The sequence below is a fragment of the Olea europaea genome, unplaced genomic scaffold, assembly GCF_002742605.1.
Source record: "Olea europaea var. sylvestris unplaced genomic scaffold, O_europaea_v1 scaffold139, whole genome shotgun sequence".
NCBI classification, from domain to species: Eukaryota; Viridiplantae; Streptophyta; class Magnoliopsida; order Lamiales; family Oleaceae; genus Olea; species Olea europaea.
The window spans coordinates 219,883-232,950 of NW_019231420.1; positions in this window are offsets into that span (position 1 = coordinate 219,883).

The window sequence follows — 13,068 nt, forward strand, 5'->3', positions numbered from 1 at the left end:
TTGTTTGTGATTTGTAGTTTGGGACGATTATACTATTTTCTTCTTCTATTGTAGTTTGAACCACTTAGAAAAAAATACATTATTCATGTCAAATTAATAAAAAATATGGTTAAAAAATTTAAAAAATATATTTTAAATTTACGTGTAATATTATTTTATTAAAAAATGTGTGATTGAAATGTGATCAACTTGAAAAATATATTTTTTTTTTGAAAACAATCTGGCTTATTTATTTCCATTTGGAAGGTTTATTTTTAGATTTTTTGGAAGTATAATTGTGCCTCTGTTTAGGCCCCATTATGACGAAATTACAAAGATTAAGAGCTTTAATAATCTCATTTCATAAATCAGATTTAGTATCAATTTTACTATTTCAAATATCAGGAGCATGTTTGGGAGTGATTTTGAGAATTAATTTTTTTACCGTTAGGAGAAAAGTGGGGTCCACCTGTGAGAAAAGAAATCAAATATGACGGCTGAAATAGTGAAATAAAGATCAAAAAATTAATTTTTTTGATGAAAAAATTGGGCCCAAACAGGCTCCAGATCTTTTATTAATTAATACATATAAAACTTAAATCAATTAGTTACTGTCCAATCCCTAAATCAATTTCTTCCTATTTTCTTCTCTCCACTCTCTCTCTCTCTCTCTAAACTGTAATTCTCTCACAGGCATCGATCGTTGTCTCTTTTCACTACCCTCTCTCGCTGTACTCTGCTCATCTCTACCAACACTGGCACCGGAGCCGCGGAATCCTCATAGTGTCATCTGAGAGCCACTCGCCTCGCCGTGACTGCTGCGAAATCGTCATGGATCTGAGCATCAGAGTCAACACTCACATCGGCCGATCTGGTGGCGTTGTAAGCATTGTTCACAGAGGTGCAGGCGCCGCTCGTCGTTGAGATTTGTTGTTCTGAAACTGATGTTTGTGTATGGTAGTAGATGGCTGTTATCTGTGGTGGATGGAAATCGTTGACTGTGCGGATGGTGGCGATACGGATTGTGAATTCAACGTGAAGGGGACGACACTACTGGGTAGGTAGTAGGTGTACTGGTAGTGTGTAGCACGTGGATGGCGCCGGTTTGTTGTATGATTTGGAGTTGAGATTTTCTGGTTAGTGGGTTATGGGTATTGGCCAGTGATTTAGGACGGTTGATTTGCATTGTAGTGGGGTTTATCGAGGTGGTGGTGGATCTGGCAAGATGATTGTGGCTGTGTTTTTCTGTGATGTGTTGATTTGTTTGAAGTGGTGGTGGTTCTGGGAGTGACGATGGCGATGGTGCTGTTGGAGAAAGTAGCGTGTGGTAGTCACTTGTGGGGGTCACAACTTATTTGGTTGATGTGGTGTATGGTGGTTTTGCAGTTTAGTTAGATGGCGGTGGTTGAGGGTGGTGGTCATGGTTGTGGGGATAGATGGGATGGGACGTGGGGGTATTTGTAACCAATTATTTGGTTGATTGTGACCAATAAATGGGTTAATTTGTGTCAAAAAAATATGTGACCTAAAAAACGTAATTGTGACTCATAATTTATTAATTTGTGATAGTAACATTACTCGAGATCAATTATTTTGTTAATTTGTGATCGACAAATTAGTTGTGACCAATAAAAATTTAGACCTTGTGACCAATAAATAAATTGTAACTCATGAAATTTTTGATTTGTGACTGACAAATGAGTTGTGACCAATAAAGGTTTCGATTTTGTGACCAATCAATGAATTGTGACTTATGAAATTATTTATTTGTGATCGACAAATGAGTTGTGACCGATAAAAATTTTGATTTTTGTGACCGATCAATGAATTGCGACCTGTGGAATTTTTTATTTGTGACCGATTAATAAATTGTGACCTACAAATTTTTTTATTTGTGACCTATAGAGTTTTCAATTTGTGACTTAGGAATAATTTGTAACCAATTAATTTGATAAGTTGTGACCAAATTATATAGATATGTGACATCAATATATTTAATTATAAAATATTTTTTTATTAATTATTTCAAAAATAAAATTCAATAGATATCAGATTTTTGAAATTTAAAACATTTTATCTTATTTTTGAAATAGGGTATAGTTATACTCTTAGTTTTGAATTCTTCCCCTCCATTATTCCAGATTTTAGCCTCGTTTGGCCCAATTAAAGGCCTGTTTGAGCCACATTATTTCAAATAAATACATTCTTAAATAGTGATTTGATATTATTTTAACCACACATTTTTCAATAAAATAATATTACACGTAAATTAAAAACTTTTCCTTATTTTTTAACCACACATTTCTCATCAATACACTATTCAAGAATGCATTATTACCTTCTCATCAATACATTATTCAAGAATGCATTATTACCAAAATAATGTGGCTCAAACACCCCCTAAATTTCGTTGCATTACATTTCATTTTTCTCTCTCGTATTTTAAACCACACAATCTTTCATTAAATAATATTACACATAAATTAAAAAAATTTCATTTTTTTTCAATCACTTATTTTTCAAAAAAAAAAAGAAATACTATTTCACACATTTTCATTTCTAGAAAATGGGGGCCAAACGGCGGCTTAATGAGGAGAATAGTAATTTTTTGAAGAATATAAGGTTTTAAAAAAGGAAAAAAATTTAGATTTATATGTAATATTATTTTATTGAAAAATGTGTGCTGGACAAGAAGAGAGAGAAATATAAATTTTAATTTAATGTGGACCAAACACGAGCTATGTAAATACTAGGGTCCGTTTGATTGCAAAGATGAAATTGAATTTAATTGAAAACGAATTCCAAGGAATTGAATTGCCTAGAAATTATTTTCCTGTGAATTGTAAATTATTGTGTTTGATTGGTATAATTTTCCATGTGGAAAATGTTAAAATAAAAGTATTTTTTAGTGTTCGTTTAGTTTTGTTTTACATGAAAATTGTCAATTAAAGGGAAATATTTTTTTACAATAATTCCTAAAATTAATTTTCATTGCAAAAAAAAAAACGGAAAAAAATAAAATACTACAATATACTAGAATTTGAATTCCTTGCAAACAAGGAAAAGTACAATTTCCATGAAATTTAAGAAATTCAATTACATGGTAAATATAAGTTATCAAACACCTTTTTTGTAAAAGTTGGAATCCAAATTCTATTTTCTAGGGAAAATTTTGTTGAATCAAACAGTGCCTAAGTAAAGAAAAAAACTATCACTAAACTAAAATATGTGAACGAGACTTGATCAAATAATTAAGCCTTCATTTGATAATTTTATAAATGATTTATAAAGAAGAATAGTAGTTAATATCCAATATATTAAAAGTGGAGATGGTGGAGAAACTTTTAAATACCAAATTTACCCCGACATATTTAATCATATGCCCACTATACCCTCATAATTTGAATACTAATTTAAGGAAAATTCTACTTGTACATACTTATTGCACATAATATTGTCTATAATATGATATAGCAACCATCCAATTGTTGATATATCAGTGTGAGATTTGAATTAAAGGTTGGATCCAGTGTCACGTGTAATTATGGATATCATTATGTTGACAATGTACATGTAGTATTTCCCCCAATTTAATTCGTATTTATCATTTGGTTTAGAATTGATATAATATAAAGAGTGAATATATAATTGATATTTATCATTTTGGTTTGGAATTAATATAAGGAGTGAAACTAACATTCAATTATATCAAAGGAAAAAATCAATGACTTATTATTCAATTGACTATTTTATTTTCTACCAACAAATCAATTTTTATTTTTATCAGCAAAATCCTTATTAATTTTTGTGATTTACATTATAATTCATGCAATGAGTTCGTATTTTTCATCCACGGAGCAATTTTTAATCTTCATACTTTACATTATAATTTATATATTAAGTTATTATTTAATTAAGGTTACAAATATTTTAAATGTTGCATTAATATATTAATGTATGAGGACATTCAATGAATAAAAAAGAAATTACACGCGGAAGTTCAATGACTAACATTCAATTGATTTTTTTCTTTACAATTATTAATTTTTATCAACAAGGCCCTTATTACCAATTTAATTAATATTTATCATTTTATTTAGAATAATATAAGTGATGAAATATTTAATTGATATTTATATTTGAGTTGGAATTAATATAAGGAGTGAAACTGACATTCAATTACTAAAAAAATAAATTGAAATTTAGCGACTTATCATTCAATTGAGTATTTTGTTCTTACAATTTTTATATTCTATCAACAAAGTAATTTTTTTTTTATTTTTAATCAACAAAACCCTTATTGATCTTTTTGATTTACATTATAATTCATTCATTGAGTTTTTATTTTTCATTAACAAAGCAATTTTTATTTTTCATCAACAAAACTCTTATTAATCTTCATGATTTACATTATAATCTATCCATTAGGTTATTATTTAATTGAGGTTACAAATTTGAAAGGTTGCATTAATATATTAATGAGGTAACAAATGTGCTAAATGTTACATTAATATATTAATTGGGATATTCGATCACTAAAAAAAGTATTGTGTACAAGAAGTATTATTGTGATCATATCATTACATTTTAATTTATTCAACATTTTCACATTATACACATAATTTCATAAAATAAAAAAATACACACACACTCAATTATAATTTTCCCTTTAACAATACCAATTACCTCTATTATTTTTAAAAAAATGGTATTAGTAATTCAAAAATAGTACGTATATCATTAATCAATACATAAAACGTGCAACACACGTGTTTATTACTAGTCTCACAAAATATGTGAAAAATAATTAATAGTTACGAATGTGTAATCGAAGATAGTGTTTAACTTGATTGAATTTATAGTTATTTATAAATGTGCATATCCAAACGAAAGCTATGATTAAACTAAAACATTGCCACAACCGTTAAAAAGGGCATATACTTAGGGCTTGTTTGATAAGCACTTCCATGGAATTTGTTTTCCAACTTTCACTTTTTGCCATGTTTGATAGCTTAACAATTTCATAGAATTCTCTTCTTTCTTGGTTTTCTTGGTTTGCTAAATTTTCTTGGTTTTCTAGGTATTGTTGATATTTTTTTTTTTTGGGCAATGGAAACAAATTTTGTTCCTAATTGTAAAAAAAATATTTTTCTTTAATTGACAATTTTCATGTAAAATAAAGTCAAACGAATACCAAAAAATGGATGATTTTCTTTGTTTTTTTTCTTTTAGCAATAGAAACAAATTTCACCCTCAATAGCAGTAAATTTTATCATTTTAATTGAAAATTTTTATGTCAAACAAAACCAAACGAATAACAAAAAACACTTTTATTTCAATATTTTTCACGTGAAAAATTATACCAATTAAACATATTAATTGACAATTTCTAGAAAAACAATTTCTATAATTCAATTCCTTGAAATTTGTTTTCTTTTCACCTAAATTCCATCTTTGCAATCAAATGGACCCTTAGTATTAAAAGTTGAAATTGATTTTTTTTAATTATTATTATATTAATCATGCAACGACAATGATATATGCAAGCAATAATAGATAATTGCAACAATAATATCACTGACGACAATTTTGTTAAATGCTAGAGAGATGACCACCACTCATTGATGCCAACTATGAGTGCCATTCTTGAATCTAATCTAACAAGGTCATGTTTGTCCTCCATTACATTACATTTCATTTTTCTCTCTCTTATTTTCAACAACACAATATACCATAAAATAATATTACACGTAAATTGAATTTTTTTCCTTTTTCAACCATTTATTTTTCAAAAAAATATTGTTCCACCTGTTTTCATTTCAAAAAATGGGGACTAAACAAGGACTAGTGCATTAGTTGATTGAAGAAGTTGATCGAGCCATTTTAGTGTATGTAGCCATGTTTGGGAAAAGGTAACTCTTTTGTACGTTGGGGTGGGGTCTTACTAATGCATGGACTAAAAATTTGTTCAACCCAAATTATTAGCCAATTGTGGAAGAAAGGTTAATTAATTATCGCCTCAAAATTTATACACAAAACTCTTGTTATTATTGATTATTTGATACGATGATGATCATTTCGGTTCCTGATTTGAGCGTTGGAGGGCAAAAATCAGGACAATCTAACATATTCTCTAACTTTTTTATTTTAAGTATTATTGGAGGAAGAAGGAACAAACTCAACTTCATGAAGTTAACGTGGTGATATATATATAGTTATTCAAAGGTTGTCTAATAGAAGTTTTAGTAAAGTGCATTAACATAATAAAGTATTAAGAAGTGGTAGCACAAGAGGGTGTAAACTATAATGAGTCAAAAGGATGTCCTTAGTAGATATTGATAAAATTTGAGAAATTGTGTGCTTGAAAAGTTAAGAAAAATTATAAATCACATGAATATGTAGGTTAACATTGAAATAAAAAAAATGAGGGAAAATAAACAGTGAAGTATATAATAGGAGGGAAATATGTGTAATGCCCAAATTGCCCTTCACTTATTTGGGGAAAATTCTTGAAAATTTCATTAGAGGGGTCAACTAATGGTTTTGGCGGTTAAACAGACGAAAATCGTCATTTTGGACTGGCCCTGCTCATTTTTTAAAGATTTGGTATCTCCGGTGACACGAACTAAAGATTTGGACAAAATCTACTAATAAACGAAATGTTTGGTACCTCGACTGCAATTTTTCCTTTTCACTTTATTAAAACTAAAAGTAAGGAGTGTAATTGGTTCTCTACTTTGGAGATGAGAGTCAACAACATTCTTTTTTTTTTTTTTTTTTTTTTTTTTTTTTTTTTTTTTTTTTTTTTTTTTTTTGTAATTTATCATAAATGCACTTAATAAAATTGTGTAAACTTCAATGCTTTACTACTTACATTATTCATTTTCCTGTTTGATACAGCTAAAAAAATTGATTAAAATTTAAGTTAAAATCAATAGGTAATTTTAACTACATAGAGCCGTTTGACAATATTATTTGTAGAAGGAGAATGAAAAATAGAGTTGTTATGGGCCCCATACAAGAGATAGAAAATAAAAAATTGTGGCTTGATGTGATGAATAACGGTCATATTTTTTATTTTAATGAGGTGAAAATGAGGCTCAAACGGGGCCATATTTTATAAAATATACAATTTTTCAACCACACGTTTTATTAACTTTTATCAAAATCTACTAAAAATCTTATTTTAATCACCACCGCATTTGTTCTTGATTTTGATACTTGTTCGATTATTTAATCTAAGAAGCATCGAATTAAACCGTTTGATTTGGGTTTTATTCAGTTCGAGAGTTTTGTTTAGCTCTAATTCATATATTATCTCAAAAATGAACTTTAGGTACTAAAGTTTGTAAATTCTCAAACGGAACCTATATTGCCAGAATTCTTCCAAACCTCAAGCGTTAATTTATAATAATCCATGAAACTATAACTCTCGTCTGAAAAACCTAAAACATCAAAATTTTCATAAATAGTAGCTTGGTCCTTAATTTTTTTTAATAATAGAATTATGTTTCGATTTGTTTTTCGATCCCCATAGACTCATATTGTCACCAACAACTCTTGAATTCAGATGAGCTTCAATTTGTTTTTCAATCTCCAAATGACTAATATTGTCACCAACAATCTTGAATTCAACGTTCATTTGACAAAATCTTATTTTGCATTATTTTCACTTTGGTCCTTCAAAAATTGAAAAAATTTCAATTTGGTCCTCATGTTCTCAAACATTACATTTAAGTCACTTGTAAAGTTTCTGGGTATTTACGTATTATCAAAAAAAAAAAAAATCATTTTTACCAATTTGAAATTTTTTCAAACCTAAACCAAACTACCATCTACAGTTTAATTTGGCTTTAAATCATTGTTTCCTTGTGCATCCCTTTTTTCTTGTTTGCTTTAGTGTAACTAGTTGATATAATGTAAACTATTTTTTCTAATTTATTGATAAGGAACAGATTTAATCTCTAAGAATGTGACCAATTATATAAAGTAATTTGAGATGCTAATTTTGACATCCTTTGTTCAAGAAAGTAGAGGAGAAGGCTAAGTAGAGATTCAAAGTAATGAACATCAAGAATTTGAAGAATCAAAATTTGGAAATGAAGATTGAAATTTAAAAGTAAGGGATAATTCAGAGTCAATTAAAGGCTCGTCTGAAGGAATTCGAGTAGGCGAAATCGATACTCATTCTTCTTGTAAATATATGTTTTTCGAGTGATGGATGCTCAAATCTTTTGTTATAATTTCATCATTAGCATGCTAAGCTATATTTGAAAAGTGCTAGGATGGAAATGTAAACTCTGTTTAATGTTTCAATTCAAATACCATTTTTTTTTAATTATGATTTTGTGTGATTGTTTGATATCATATCATAATTTAAATAATAAGTGACTTATTTTGTTTATAGAAATATGTTTAGCACATTGTGATAATCGACAAAATGTTCAATAAACATTAGGAATAATTGTTATAAACATTAGGAATAATTGTTTATGACTTGTGCAATCAAAGTAAGTAATTGTGTGACTTAATTCATTCGCAAATATTTGAACTCGAAATATGAATATTTAGGACTGTGTTTAGAAATAAACTTAACTTATTTCAAGAGTGATGGTTAAATATAATTGGATTATCGATTGTCAATTTATATATAAATTAGACTAGAGAAAATAAGTAGAGAATTGGAACAGAGATTAATAGGTGGAGTCGAATTCCTAACACGCTCCTCTCATAAAACTCTTTCTTAAAAATCATTCCTCACGTACATTTATATAGAATAGTATTAGTAGAAAATATTCAAAACAACACCCTTAGTTACATAGAGGTTAGTTACATAGAGGTTTGATTTCGAGTCTATACAATTTAATTTAAAATTTATTTGTCACGGGAATGATACTTTTAATTTACTAACTCTATCACTCATCAACAATCTCGTACAGTTGCAAAATTTCACCGTACGATTCATATCAAATGAAAATGATCACCAAGTAGTGAGATCACTACCAAATTATTTAATTCAACTAGGATGCATTTATATTCATTGTACAATGTGACGATTTACTACCACATAGACGGAAGATTATCTTCAATAGAAATGAGTAACATTATTCGAAATTAAATTAAGAATAATGCATGGAAGTTTGGGCGTTATAGCATCAATCTACTTAATATAAATTGACAACTGTAATAAAAATGTATGGCATATCATTTAGTCCCTCTTTGACCCCAATTTTTTAAAATTCGCCCTCTCAAACTCATTTTAAACCATACTTTTTGTTGGATCCACAACTTTTATCGAAATCTACTAAAAATTTGATTTTTAGCTAAACCAAATATGAATTTAAGAAAACTTCATAAAAAATGTGGATTACATTAAACCTGTATTTGAGCTCCATTAAAATAAGTGTTTTTTTAAGGAAAAATGTGTTTTGAAATGTTTTCCGAAGAACGCGTGGTTAAAAATAAGGAAAAATTCTGGACTTATGTGTAGCATTATTTTATGGGAGAATATGCGGTTGAAAATGAGTTTTAGAAAAATGGAGTTCCAAGTGTTTGAGCTCAATTTTGTTGAAAAAATAGATTTTATAATAGTGATTTTTTTGAGAGTTTGTGGTTCAAGGGCCCGTTTGAGCCCCATTTTTGGTTAAAAATTCATTTTAAAATAGTAGATTGATGAATAATGTATAGCTAAAAGTAAGAAATATTTTTGAATTTATGTGTAATATTATTTTATTGAAAAATGCATGGTTGAAAAAAAGAAAGAAAAATGTATTTTGAAAATAATAGGAATAAAGTAGGGGTGAACGCGATTCAGTTTGGATTGTTTGTGCTATATTTTCAACTCAAACCATTTTATAGTGTTTGAAATTTTTTCAAACCAAACCATAATTTGTGGTTTTATTTTGTTTTAATCCACGATTTACCTATTAACATTATAGTAAGTTAACATATATGTTTAAATGAGAACTAATAATGCTAAATGTTAATTTACATTAATATTTATCATGAAATTCATGAATAAATTATTTTCAAAGTTGATTGCTAAAAGACGTTGATAGAATAAATATATATTTCTTCATTTTTATTTACATTTTCTTGTTTGATTTTCATATTATTGCATAACGGTTGGTAAAAGAAGAGTCACATTTTGATATTATAATTTGGTTAAAACTCTTTTTTATCTTGCTAGTGAGACGTTAAATAAGAATTAAATATGTGAAGTTTAGATATATAAAGATTGAGAGAGTTTAGACTTATTGGGAATTGACGAATTTCATTCTCTAACTATTTTATGAAAGTAGAAGGTAGTGATACTAGTTATGAAATTTTAACATTTTCACACAATTAATATGCTCCGTTCTTCATTCTTTTCAAACCACAAATAAGTCCACTAATCATCTAGACACAAAAACAGTTATTTTTCTATTCGAATCACAACTCACAAGCGTATAATAAGTTCAAAAATAATAAATAAAATAAAAATGAAAAAATGGTTTGAAGGAGAATTTAAGACTTACCAAGAAAAAAGAGAGAAAAATATGATTCAGATAGAGATTAGCAGACTAATAGGCAAAAGATGATTGACGATTCGTTTAGCAGTGACAGACAAACGTCAAAAGTTTGAAAAATGAGAGTTTATGTTAGAACTTCTAAAACTCTAGACGTGATTTGCTACCATAGTTTTGTTGAATTATGATTGGATTGTCAAATATATATATATCGAAAATGATATTTTAAGCATAGGTGCTTAGTTTTTATTAAACATCAGTGACATGATATAAAATTTAATTGGTGAATAAGTTAATGATAGATTTTCATGAATTTCACGATTCACCATTATCGATACTTAGGATATATATATAATTTTACTTTAGCATATATATTGGGGTGAGAACATGTGTTGTGAATTGTTAAACCATGGGCTAATAATGATGAACCCAATTTACTTTCTATGATTATTTCAATAAGTTTGTTGTAATTTGTATTGTTAAATTGATTTTTTTTTTCTGAAAAGTGAAAATTGTAAAATTTATAAATTAATAAAATAAATGTTTTAATTAAAAAAATTATAAACGGTTCGGTTCAGTTTTATACGATTTTTAGAAATTGAAATCTAAACCAAATCATTTTGAAACGGTTTTGTTCGGTTTGAAGGAATAAAAACCGCGGGTCCACGTGGACCCGAACCCATGATTTTCGATTTCGCAATTTTTTATGCAGTTCTAGATCAAACAAGGGCTAAAAGTAAAAAAATAAAAATAAAAAAGGATTTATGTGTAAAATTAATTTTTTAGGAGAATGTGTGGTTAAAAATAAGTTTAGAGAAAAATGAGTTAAAATAATGGGGCTCAAGTTGAGCCTCATTTTTTTTGGAAAATAAATTTTGTAATATGATTTTTTTGAAATTGTGTAGTTAAAAAGTAGAAATTTTTTTCTTTACCCATAAATTTATTTTAATAGTAGAATGTGTTGTTGAAAATAATCAAACAAGGGCTAAATGTGTGATTGGAAATATATTTACCCTATGTTCGATCCCCATTTTTTTAAAATTCATTTTCGACAACATATTCTTTTATAAAATAATTTTACAAGTAAGTTGAAAACTTTTTTTTTTAAAGCATATTTAAATATAAAAAAGTATTCCAAAATACATTTTATTATCAAAATGGTACTCAAATTGGGTCATTTAAAAGGAGTTTTAGAGCCTGTTTGGGAGTTATTTGGAGAATTGATTTTTTCACTGTTAGTAAAAAAAGTGGGATCCATCTGTGAAAGAAGAAGTCAAATATGACGGCTGGAATAATAAAATAACGGTTAAAAAATTAATATTTTAGACCAAAAAATCATTTCCAAACAGGCTGTTAAGAAATGGGAATTGAATAAGAGCTCACAATCCAAACAGGTCAAACCCTCCAATTAGTGTGTGTTTCCCATATCGACGACCTCTAAGTCCAATTGCCCCTATCCAATTAAACAAATCTGAAGTTTTAATCCTACGAAAAATAGAAAGGAAAATATAAGCCTGAGATGTTTGATTCTCATTTTTTTCAAAAGTATTTTTTTCTCTTCTTTCAATCATATATTATTTATTGAAATAATATTTCACACAAATCAAAACTTTTTTTTTTAACCAAACATTCTTCATCAATCTACTATTTCAAAATATATTTTTTAAAAAGACCGTGGCTCAAACACACCCTTAGTGTAGTTAAATATTAAGAGCCTGTTTGAACCGCATTATAATGAGAATGAGAATGAGAAATAGAGCCGTTATGGACCCCACACTAAAAATAGAAATTCAAAAATGGTGGTTTGGTGTGATGGATAATGGTCATATTTTTCATTTTAATGAGGTAAAAATGTGGTTCAAACAGGGGCTAATTTTTTTTTTTTTATAAATTTTGATAAAAGTTGATGAAATATATGATTGAAAATATTTATGAATTTGAATTATTTAGGGGGTGTTCTCTTTGTGTTTCAGTTTTGTGTTTTGAGTTTTGAATTCATTTTGAGTTTTGTGTTTTGAGTGTTTGTTTTGAAATGATTGAAAATGCGTTCTTTTTGTTAGTTTCTCAAAACAAAAAAATGATTTTTTTTTTAAATTTTGAAAAACACCACAACCCCCCCTAAAAAAAAAAAAAAAAAAAAATTAATTTTAATTTTTTTTTGAAATTTTGAGAATCACCACACCACCTCCTCAAAAAAAAAAAAAAAAAAAAAAATTTTTTTCCCGCGTTTTCAATTTTTTCAAGTTTTACACTGAAAACGCCCAAAACGACAAAAAAGTCGTTTTGTGTTTTCTTCACAAATTTTTTTCGTTTTCGAAAATTCGTTTTCAAAAAGGGGAAAGAGAACACATTTTCACCGTTTTGAAAAATCGAAAACAGAAAACAGCCCGAAAATGATAAAAAGAACAGGGCCTTAAATTTTATCAATATTTTGAACTAAACATGAGCTAAATTATAAAGGAGAAAGTGATTTAGACGGCGTCGTCTGGTAAAACATTGGGCAGCGCGTTTTGATTAGTTTAAACTTTTGAAAACAAAAATTGAAACGGACAAAACTTTCTTCTTTTCAAATCTGCATATC